The following is a 9,831-nucleotide window of genomic DNA, read 5'->3' as shown; positions in this document are numbered from 1 at the left end:
TTGTAGCAGAGAGACGCTCGAATGCTAAACTGCACTCTTTGCATCGGAGTTCAGCTGTTCTGCCTGACCCTCCAAAAACAGACCGGGTAGGTTAACCTCCAGACTTCTGACGGGAAAATATTTCTCTTAATTTTGACTGGCTTTACTGGTTTCCTACCTGCCTGTCCCCACCTCACCGCCACAACCGTGCCACAAAGGCAGGGGCTTGACGGGCTGCACACAGCGCACAGGCTCAAGCAATGAAGGGGAAAAGAGTTGACAATGCAAGATCTGTTCTTTACATCAGTTTCAAGGGAGAAGGTGAGATAAATACACGCTGTGGGAATACAACAGAGGAGAAGCTGTATGAGTTATGCTTTCAGAAGTAAATAACACAGGAGCCAGTGATTTAAAGGCTGTTAAATGAATTTTACCAACTATTTTATTCACTGTGATCAAAATTGTATCACTGATGTTCTTACTAATATATCCCATTTGGCTCAATAATCTTTTATTTGTAATTACAGGTGAAGAGGTCATTTTAAAAAAGCCTGCGATGGGCTTTAAAGAATTATGCTGCTTTCATTTTGTGTTTATAAGCAATTAAGGATAGAGGATAAAATTAACTAATGCTACTTTCTATGAGAAAAATATTAAAATGGCCTCAGTTCATATCTTCACTCGCCCAAAGGAGTTTTTCCTATTGCTGTTCTTCAGCAGCTGGTGTTGTGCGCTGCTTGCTCCCTGCAGCCGGGCAGGACCTGCCGACAGGGAAACATCATCTCTCCCCCTTTTCTTCCTCAGCTCCTCAAACTCTGGATGACCTACAGTAAAACCCTTTTAACAAGGCTTCATTCCTCCCTGACCCAGTTAAAACTTTGCAAAAATAAACGAAAGCCATTCTTTGTTTTTCCTGCCGCTTTGGGATCTGTTTCAGGCAGGGAAAGAAGCAGCCCTACCTGGGCATAAGGGAGAGCCAAACAGCCCCTGGGAAAAGCAATGCCCTTAACAGAGGGACTTCCCGGGAGGGACGTTTATATCCCTTTATTTTCCTGTCGGGTATCTTGTGCCGCACTGAGATCATAGTGATCCGCATGTCCTGTTTGTCCTTCTTAACCCGGAGCGAAGCTCTGGGCACGAGGAGGCACCAGAGGTGGTGTAAACATGGGGTGTAAACGCTGCTTGCCTCTACAAACTCCCACATACCTCCTTGTTCTCCTGATGCTAATGCTATTTTCATAAAGGACTGCATTTCTGCAAATTTAAAATAAAAATCGCCAAGGCTCAATATTCCCCAGTTGTGCCATGAAACTCTCTCCCCCAGCCGAATGGATGCTGAGGGGCCAGGTGTGCACTGGCGGCGGGCGCCTGGGGACCCGGGGACAGGTACCTGCTGGGCTCCTGAGCAGGCGGCATTGCTCGTTCCGAAGGCCCCTCTTGCATCAGCACATTCTTCCTTCTGAGCATCATATATAAAAAAAGATATTTAAAAAGGAAGGCGTTCCCTGTCCCGTCTCACCACACGTCACTGTTCCGTGCTGTTTGCCATGGCTAGGCACACCAGGGAATGGTATTTCTCCCCAGAGTGGCTCTCTGCTTTAACGAGGTGTGAATACCCGAAACACCTCTGGTCACTATGAATTGTTATTCATGCCTGGCTCCTAGCAGGAAGACACAAAAACTGACATGAACTTTTCTCCTTCAAGAGGATGCCAATATGTATAATATTTCAAAAGATGCAGAAAATCTTTGTGACCCAGCCTAGCTGAACTCACAAAAAGAAAGCCATCTCCTCCATTGGGAAGAGTAAAGTATTGAAATGGGACACAATCAATTTGTCAGCCCTTTCCTTTATGTGCACCAGACCTCAGGTCTGAGAGGCTTACACGTACCTCTGCAAAGGCATTCCCCACTCCTAGTTGTTTTTCTTAACGATAGAAAATAGGAAAAGAAAAAACATGTTGTCCCTTCAGTCTCAATCAGCTTCAAAGACGGGGTTAGGGTTGGGGGCTTCCAAACGTAACCTCCATCCTGGAAGAGAGGGTCAGGGGACTAAAAAGAAGGAGGAGGAAGGGGAGAAGGAGGAGGAGGAAGGCTGCCTGTCTGCTGCTGCAGCGAGGTCAAGGCAAGGAGGGCCTATCCATCTGAGCAAGGTAGCCACAGAGAAAGAGGAGCCTACAAAGAAGGTGAGAAGAGCAAAGCATTGCAGATGACTTTTAACAGGCATTTTGGAAAGAGCCATCGCAACCAACTGGGCTTTCTGGGCAGCCCAGGGACGACACAGGGCAGGGAGCAGACACCCCTGCATCCCTCAGGGTTGTTCATGGCACTGATGGATGGGGGCTCAGCAACCTGCGCCGTGAGTACATGGGAGATTCACAACAGAAGAATGCTTCCAGCTGTCAGAACAGGGAGATTTTGAAATATCCTTCCAAGACAATCAGTTTTACAATGCCACCTGTGCAGTTTGTCATGAGTTTAGGCTAATGTTCTTGTAATAGCAGGACCAGAGATCCCTTCTCACTCTGTCTTCCTCTGGAGGTGGAAAAGGGGGAAAGAAAAAAACAACCCAATAATCTTCAGGAAGTGAAATGTATTTTTGGTGCATTTGATGGACGTTGTTATGCAGGGCTGGGCGGGAGCTTTAAAGAAAACAAAAAGTCTGCAAATATTCATTCACGTTTTTAAATGAATTTGCTGCAGCCACATTGATTTCCCCCTGGGATTTGCTTTCTGCACACTTTTGAGCAATCAAGTTTTACTGGGCAAATGTTTGCACAAGACAAATTTCAAAATTGCATGCAGAGACAGAATTTTTTGTGTTTTCATGCCAGACATGCTTGTAGGCTTCTCCAATGAGCAGGCAGAAACAATATCATGTGATTTATCTGACCCATCACAACCAACCCACATACCTTGACTAACGAAGATCAGACACCCACAGTTGTTTGTGATCAAGACACAGAGTTGTTTTTTTAATTACAAAGCTATCCATCAGTAATTTCAAATAATAAGTAAATTGGAGGGAATTGTGATCTGTCTCCAGATAGTCTGTGAGCAGAGAAAGCAGCTAAATTTGTTGAATAAATTATTCATTATGGATTATTCGCTCAGCTCTACTGCAATAGCAGTGACATTGTTTAATTTAATAGCACATTAAGGGATCTTTTTCCTTACACAAATGAGTGCATTGCTCCCAGCAAGTTGACTCTTGAAGATGCTATACTGGAAACCTGTAAGAACGGCTACCCCTGTCCAAGGCTTCAACTACATTTTGAGCAGAGAAGACCTTCGTAATACACCACAGACTATATTTGGCTACAGTCCTTCTGGGGGGATACAAACTTGCTTCACAGAATATGAAGCTATTTAAGTCTTGGGGATAAAAAAAAAAAAAAAACCCACAACAAAAACAGAAGCCAAGCACGTGAGTTTGTTTTCTTAACTAAGGAACTGACTGTGCTTTGGGATGGATATGAAAATCCCAAAGATGAAAGAAACCTACTTTCATTCAGATCTCATTTGATCCTTGAGAAGCAAGTGCACTTTATCCGAGCCCTATATTTCTTTATCTTCTACTGCCAAAGCCTGTCAGCTCCTCTTCCCATCCCCAGTGATGCCAGAGCCCAAAAGGCAAAGCCAAGCTCAAGAACAGCAAAACTCTGCCAACCAGACCAACCCTTTCTGATCAGCCACTGCAGGACCATCACTCCTTTTGGTTTTGCTGATCGTCTTGATTCTCCCTGAAGACAACCTAAAGCACAGCAAATATTTTTATAGCTCCTTTACAACTAACTACGTGCGGAGAAAAGCTCTCTGGCAACATTTTCTCCTCTGAGAAATTAAGATCTTCAAAGTCCCAAGGACCTACCACACAAACTGCTGCAAAACGTTGTAACACCCAGCCCTGGCCACATCCTTTGTTTTTTCAGATGTGGCTCATCCAGACTCGCTCCCCACGATGCCCAGGGCTGGCCGAGCGTGGGGGGCATGGGGCTGACCCAAACCCTCTGGTGCTGCCAGCGGGGACACACAGTCTTGGCCACCTTCTTCCCCTCCAACACTGCATGATGCTGCCTTTCGGTGGAGACCAAGTACATCCTTCCAGCACAGCACCACGGTCATTTTCCTGGATCTAATGGTGCCCATGGAAGTGAGAGCTTCTGGTGAGCCACCTGCCCGTGGCTGAGGCTCAGCCCTTAGAAACCTTCACTCTGAAAAACATGATGTTTGTGGGACTCTGGCTGAGAGCGTCACACACAAGCACAGGACAGGGCTCTCCTCGGCAGGGGTAAATTAGTTTTCTGCCACTGATGAGAGAGGAAAAGAAAATAAATAATGTGTTTCTTTCATTTGGGTTAAGAAGAGCTGAAAAAAATATCCCAGTGAGCGAATAAATCAGTGGGATTGCGTTGCCCATTCATGGATGCGAAATGTCATACCCGGAGATATCGTGATTCCGGCCCAAATACAAATACAGGGAGAAACAGGCGCAGATGCAGAGATCGCCGACCCTCTCTGATGTATTTCCTCTGCGCTTTTTGAAACCAGGGCTCCCCCTGAGCAATGACCTGCAGGTAGCAGGTATGGTCCCACCTCCCAGGCAACCTGTTACAGCAGACAAGAAACAGATCTTCCAGACCTGAGAGACTCCTCTCCAGGACAGTGCATTTCCCAGCGGCTACCTCCGTGCCCCGAGCGGCCACTGCCCGGTGTCACCACGCCTCGCCGCGCCGAAGCCCGAGCAGCAGCAGCCCTGGCATGCAGGGCCCAGTGGAGCAAGGACAGGCACTCCAACATATGAGGAAGGAAGACTGTGACCATCCGTGCTGCATCAGATCCTCTGTGAATACTCCCCTTCTTTTGTCATTTATTTTATTTTATTAGCTGGTGTTATAACTCAGCATTAAAAACAAGGGAGGAAACCTTTAGGGGCCACTTCAGGGCTTCAGTCTCTGTTGCTTATGTATATACATATACTATATATAGACACAAATACTGTATAGATTGCTGGCCATTCACTTTCTGCACCATGTTACAGCTATGGAACAGAAAGATGAGTGTGGTTAGGGAGTAAAATTAAAGAAAAGCATCAAGGCACCTGCAAATATCAAAACATTAGAGAAAAGAGAGCGATGCCATGCAAATCCTTTGAGTCCTGTCAGAGCAACTTCACTGAGCTGGCAGCAGGTACAAGAAGAACCCATCTGGGACAGGTGCAGGCCATTCTCCTTCCCTCCTTTGCACAACTATAACCCTTTCTTCATGTCTTGTATTTAATATCCAATATATGTTATATATTTATACGTTAAGCTATGATATTGCATTCATTCTAGCCTATCCACAGGCAAGTTGCCCTGTTACGCCTCCAAGCATCTATACCATATCATTCTGCCTATAACCTTAAAATTGAAATGCCATGTCATATTTTCTACCGTCAGTAGCAAGTGTTATCTTTCCTTACATTCTATTATATCATTGTACTTTCCTCCCTGCTTGATAAGCTGTCAATATTGTTTTGGCATGAGAAATTTCCATCTCACGCATCAGATGATCTCCATGACCTTTAAGCGAGTTGCCAGTAAGATAATTTACTCACATTGTTGTGACAATATAATATCTCTCCTGCCTGGGTCACATGACATGATCATTACATGATTTTCCCAAAATGATTAAATTTTGCACATTTTGGGGGTTGAAGATCTCTGTGGAAAATTGAAATTACTAGGTTGCTTATCATTTCAGTTAACTATAAAGAGTTAAAAAGGCTACCTGCCATTGCTTTGCCCAAGGAGCAGATCCCCAATTCCTTCGCTACACATAACTCTCTTTTTTAACTTCAGTATCTTTATTTTTTTACTTTTCTTCTTCTTTAACTGCTCAGCCTTTTGCAAGGACTGTTTTAACGCAATTGTCTTTGCAGTGTCTTGTATTAGCAGGAGGATGTGATCACAAATATCACATCCTTTTGGCATCTTTTTGGCTCTCTGTGCATAACAAAAATGTCAAACAGATTTTAATGAAAGGCTGCATGCTTGTGGGTATTGACAGTTTGACATAGAATCCTAATTTTCAGATGTCTTGTTCTTACTGTTTTTAACACACAAATACTTGCAGTATAAGAGCAAGGCACCACAACCGCAGAGAACCAGTATTTATATACCGTCCTCCTATTCTCAATGGGCTCCGCTCAGCAACGTGCCCAATTTCTGTGGTTTTTGGCCGGAGAGTTTTTGCGGCTCGGCTGCAATGATGTCTAATCCCAATTTAGAAACCAAATTATTTCTTTTCCTCACCCGCAGAGTCTGGGCTCCCACCGCTGCTGCACCCTCATGGGGACGTGCACAGGGGGCAGCAGGGCAGCCCCAGCCAGGGATGGGGCACAGCAGGGGGGTGTGGAGATGACAGGGGGGTGGGGAGCCACGGATGTCCCCACAGCTAAGCATGACCCTCCTGCTCACATGCTGCATACCAGCTCCAAGGGCTGCAGAGAGCATCCCATGAAGGACAGCGGGGACCAGGAAAGCTACACCAGGGGTCCCTCAAGGTACAAATGCATGGGGAATGTACACGCATATATATTCGTGTTTATTTATTTAACTGCAGTTGGGCTTTCTCCTCGTGCGCTCTCCGTGCTGGAGTGAGTGACAGCTCTTTGTTTCTCTGTAGAGAAAACGTCAAGACTTCAGAAAAGGGGCGTGTGGCTCCCTCCATCATTTCACTTGACTACTTCCTATCTCAAGCACCCTGCACCACTACCGTCAGCTACTTCTGCACATAAGTAGGAGAAGATCAGAGCAACTGTTTATTTGATGAGATATTAGAGAATAATAAACCTGAAAATCAGAGCTGAATGACATCAGGAAACTCCACCAGGTAAGATACTCTCCAAAATTTTTCACTGGCAAAACTTTAAGGTGGCCATTACCTACCAGCTTTAAACTCCCTCATGGCCATGAACTCCATCAGGTCTTCCCCTTGCACCACTAGAGATAGCTGGCTCAGCTCCAGGACTTCCCTCCCCTCCCTCCTACGGCAGTGGGACAGAACAGCTCTTCCCAGTTGTATGCTCCTTGGAATTGCCTCATTCTCCCCGTACACTATGCCGATTATCCTCCGTATTAATGACGTCTCCCAGCTTTGCATGGTGAGCAAGTTTAGTCAGCACGTTCCCCTGTCCTCAAGGCCAGGTCAGAGGCTGACCCCGAGAGGCAGCCCTCGACTTCTCCCTGGACCGGTGCTTCGTCTTTCAGCTTGACCCAGCCCCGTCTCCCTCCCCTGTCTTGCTGTTCAGGTACTTATCTTGTCTTAATAATTTCCCACGTTGCACTGTATCAAATACTTTACTGCAGGAGATGAGATCTACTTCATTTCTTTTACCTAGAAAATCAATGATCTTATCAAAGCAAGATACCAGGTTCATCTGGCGTAATCTACGCCTGGTAAAGCTATGCAGCTTTTTAGACTATTTTTGCAATTACCTCTTCAGGCGGTGTTGGGTTAATGGTTGGACTTGATGATCTTAAAGGTCCTTTCCAACCTAAACGATTCTATGATTATTTCTTCAAAACTATGCCCCAAGCTTTGCACTCAGCAGATCAGCTCAGCAGCCTCAATGGCATGGCTCCGCGCCCCCTCAAACCGCTCCTGTGAGGGACACCTTCCTCACACCCTGTCATGGACCCAGAAAAAAAGATGTTACATGAAGCACTTTTTTTTATTATTAGTTACTGGGTTTTTTATTTGATGGGTTCTCGTTCATCTACAGCTGTCCCCTATCTCCTGCCTCCATCACCTTCTCTGCCATTCTCCACAATACGTGCAAGTAGGTGATTGAAGATAGCCTTGGGGCATCATCTCTGTACTGTTTCCACCAACCTAGCACAAAGACATAACTCCAAAGAGCAGGACACGAGCCCAGCTGGGCTTCAGAAACCCAAGCCAAAACTACTTTTTTTTTTTTTTTTATGGCAATTTACTAAAGTTTGCATTGCTGGTGAAGTGCTCGCTGCAGCTCTGCAAATAGCACCAAAGAGAACGGATCGATGTAATGCCCTATTGACAAAGTCTGAACTATAATACATATATTTTGTACATTGTTATTGTGTTCATGTATGTTGATTCATAGCTGTTTTATCAATAAAGAAACACTGCACAAAGTTTTAGACTATAACTGTCACCAAAAATTATTTATTACTAGGATAATAACAAATTTTATGTGGACAGAGATCCTTTGCGGTAAGATGTTGAACTACAGAGACACAGCCAGAATCTCCTGCTCGATACGGCACCAGCCTGAGGGAAGCTGCTGGTTTCTCTCCACTCACTGCCTACAGTCCGCAGGTGTGCACACATCTACTGGTATGCCCATGGCTCACCGAGGTCATGTACCAGTATGCCCATGGCTCACCGAGCTCATGTGGGCATTTGCATCATGTATTTATAAAACCGTTTCCTCCTAAAAAAAAGGGTGCTACAAGGCCTACAACATGCTTAAAACTAGACAGATTCAGGAACCATGAAGTTAAACACTTATCAAACTTGGAAGCCATTAATAGCCTCTCATCAATTATACCCCAGAAACAATTACGAAGGGCCAAATACTGCAGCCCCTCATTCAGCAGACCTCCCCTTGAGGTGGCTCAATTAAGAGCTGCAGAATTTGGCCCAAACTCAGCAGCTCAGGCGCTGCGGTGCCCACTTTCCCGGCAGAGGCTTTGTGGCAGGAGGTGCCCGGCGTGGCGGGAGCAGCCCCACTTGCAGCGGCGCAGCTGCCCCAGCGCCACAAAGCTGCTGCTCTCTCTCGCTCTAACAGCACACAAACAAATCCAGAGAACTTTTTCTTGCCCATGCAGAACAGTTGGGGTTAAGGTATGAAGCGTGCAAGAAGAAACCCCTTGGAATATTTATTCAAGTCTGCTTGATTAAATTTACCAAACTGTGCCACAAACTTCCAAAGGGAAAAAGCCTCAACTTTTGAATGTAAAAAAGATGTAAATATATTCCTGGTAAACCTGACCTTTGTGTGCTATACAAAATGACTATAGTCTTGTGTTTCAAAGATATTCTTCCTTGAAAAATATCCATTGTTATGGCATTTCCTTGACTAAGCAGAAATAACAGAGGTTATGCTTCAGCTATACACAACAACATTATTTCTTTTAATATATAAATGTGCCAAAAGGCATGTATATAAAGAACACTGATAGAGTTCCTGGAGCTGTTCTCTGCTTCCTATTGTTACAAACAATAATTTGAGGAGAGGAGGAAAAAAATCCCACAAAGAAGGATTTCAGCTTAACACGAGCAATACTCCTCCTGCACATCTTTCCTTTTATGCAGTTTTGTTTCAGTGATTTGAGCATGTTCTAATTTTGTCATTCAAGCCATCTGACTTTCACTGCTCTATACAAACAAAACCTAATTTAGTCTGAGATGTTTTAAGTCATAACAATGACGGATGGCCAAGGTTCAGGTGTGCTAGAATATTTAAATACCTAGTCTATATTTTCCTGATATAAAGACAGGCAGCTTTTTGTACTCTGATTAATTATGATTTTGTGTCTGAAAAAAATAGCTCTTTCTATTCTACATTATTAATTGGTTATTTAATTAGGGATTCTGGTAGCTTCAGATGTTGGGTAGCTAAAATTGTGCTGTGGTTTAAAAGAAAAAAAAAAAAAAAAAGACTAGCTCCATACTGTTGCCTTTTTGTATCTTATGAAGGTCACAATAAGATGTGATTGTTTGGCACAGCAGCAGTGAATTATGCCACCCAGACAAGCTTTTAACCTATGTGCCTTCACTCTGAGTGAGACACACAGGGATGTGCTCTCTTTAAACAGTTCTCTA

This window comes from Falco cherrug, chromosome 14, assembly GCF_023634085.1.
Source record: "Falco cherrug isolate bFalChe1 chromosome 14, bFalChe1.pri, whole genome shotgun sequence".
Classification (NCBI taxonomy): domain Eukaryota; kingdom Metazoa; phylum Chordata; class Aves; order Falconiformes; family Falconidae; genus Falco; species Falco cherrug.
Note: the sequence above shows the minus strand (reverse complement) of the source record.